Source organism: Portunus trituberculatus, chromosome 17 (assembly GCF_017591435.1).
Source record: "Portunus trituberculatus isolate SZX2019 chromosome 17, ASM1759143v1, whole genome shotgun sequence".
NCBI classification, from domain to species: domain Eukaryota; kingdom Metazoa; phylum Arthropoda; class Malacostraca; order Decapoda; family Portunidae; genus Portunus; species Portunus trituberculatus.
Window position 1 is genome coordinate 1,990,001 of NC_059271.1, and position 2,500 is coordinate 1,992,500.

The window sequence follows — 2,500 nt, forward strand, 5'->3', positions numbered from 1 at the left end:
TATCCCTTGTGTGTGTGTGTGTGTGTGTGTGTGTGTGTGTGTGTTTTCCTCCTTTGTCTTCCTTTTTGTTTGTTTATGAGGTTATTTTGGGACTATTTATGGTGTTCATCCATGCGTTGGTGTCTAAGAAGTGTCTTGGTTAAAATACAGGCACCACAATAAAAAGAGAAAAATATGTATGCAGTATAAATTAAATGCCGCAAGAAAGATGACTGGTGTGTTTTCTTTTGTCCTTCCTTTATATTCTTTCGTGTTTGTATGTGGCAGTTACTTTAGGATCTATTACTTATGTTATTAATCTATGCACTTTCCCTGGTCCCTGTTGCTCAATGGAAACGCAACAAAAAAGACTAATAAAAGTGTAAGGCAAAAAAAAAAAAAAAATGTATGTATCGATGAAAGTTACGCAAACTGTCCTGTGTGTGTGTGTGTGTGTGTGTGTGTGTGTGTGTGTGTGTGTGTGTGTGTGTGTGTGTGTGTGTGTGTCGTGTGTCGTGTGTTGTGTCCTGCATAAGTGGCCTGAGTATCCTGGGTATCCTTTTGCTGTCCTTGAGGGTACGGCGGAGCAGCTGTGATGAGACTGGAGTTAATCCCTTCAGTACCGGGACGCATATTTACCTTGAGTTTGAGTATGATTTGACGATTTTATTTTTTATTATTTTTGATATTATGTAAGAGAGAAAAAAACTGGCCAAGGGTAACAAAAAATGTAAATGAAAAATAAAATAAAATAAAAAGTTCACTTAATTGTCAGCCCCTTACAGGTTAATAGAGTGAGACGAAACAAAGGGACAAATGTCTTGAAACCTCTCTGTTAAAAGAAATCAAGTTGTAGGAAGATGGAAGTACAAAAGCAGGATGGAAGAGTCTATGGAGGTCAAAAGACTAATGGCCAGAGTCTTCACTATCTTAATCCCCCCCAATAAGTTTTTGAAGGTGTATAAAATCACCAAATAGTAAGCAGAGTGAATGTGGGAACGCGTCATAGCACTGAAGGGATTAAAGAAGAGACTCAGGTTATGGAGGTCAAAAGATTAATGGCCAGAGTCTTCATTAGGTCAAAAGATTAATGGCCAGAGTCTTCACTATCTTAATCCCCCCCCACATAAGTTTCTGAAGCTGTATAAAATCACCAATGAATGTGAAAACGCGTCATACCACTGAAGGGATTAATTAAGGAAGAGACTCAGGTTGTGTCAGGTGGGCAGTGTCCTTTGTAGAGTGACAGCTGTACAAAGTTTGCCACTCCTAGATTCCTTTCTGTACCGACGATTTGCAGGTTGAGGGAGATGACTGTGATATACTGGGTAAAAAAATACTACTACTACTACTACTACCACTACTACCACCACTACTACTACTACTACTACTACTACACACACACACACACACACACACACACACAGCAAACCAAATGTCCCCTGTAATTCCCAGCTTCCCTCCTCTGCATGACTGTCTCGCCTTAGCATCACTACTTTGCATTTCCAGCGTTGCTTCTCCCTGTGGCCTTGCTCCCTGCCCAACACCGCCACGTGTCACCACACACTCCAGTCCCACTTACTCTCAACACACACTCATGAAGGTTAGCCTCTGCAGTAACAGGATGCATTTTCGAGTTTTGGGGTGTGATTAAACGATTTTATTGATATTAAGAAGGGTTTATAGGAGGCCAGGAAATTAATGGCCAGAGTCTTCACTATTCTACTTCCTCTATAAGTTTTTGAAGTGTATAAAATCGCCAGATAGAAGATATAATTAAAGGGAAAAATGCGTCATGGTACTGAATGGGTGAAAGTTGTCAGGGACGTTTCTGTGGTTTCAGTGGTGGGTTCATAAGCATTCTAAATAAATCAACACTGATAAAAGAAATTAATGACAATCTGGTAGTTTTTTTTTTGTAGGATTTGAATATTAACAACAGAACAAAGGGTTTAAGGATAGTACAAGTCTTTGATAATTGTTTCCTTATGTTTTGTATAGATAGTATAACAAAGATTTTCAACCATTAACAGGGAATAGTATTAAATAGTACACTACTGACTCCCTCTTATTCTTGTGGGATTAGAATACTTAACGAGAGATCAGAAGGTTTTAAATATGCTAAAAGTCCTTCACAATGTTTTTTTAACCCCTTCAACACTGGGACACATTATTACCCTGAAATTTGTGTACCATTAGACCATTTTACTGACATGAGAAAGGTCAGAAGGTCAGAAGATTAATGCCACAGACTTCACTCAAAGGATCAATGTTTCGAGAGATGTTTCATAAGAATCTGTATCATCAAACCGGGATAAAAACCTCCGTAAGAACCCGATGACTCATTCTATGTGGGATCTGAATGCTAATGAGCAGGAGAACAAAGGGTTTAAACAGCATTGGTATGTACACGACATGTTCTCTCTTTCTTAATTAATTTTAGCCCCTTGAGTACCATGACACGTTTCCATATTCATTCTGGTGACTATTTAGTGATTTTATACAGCTTCAGAAACTTATG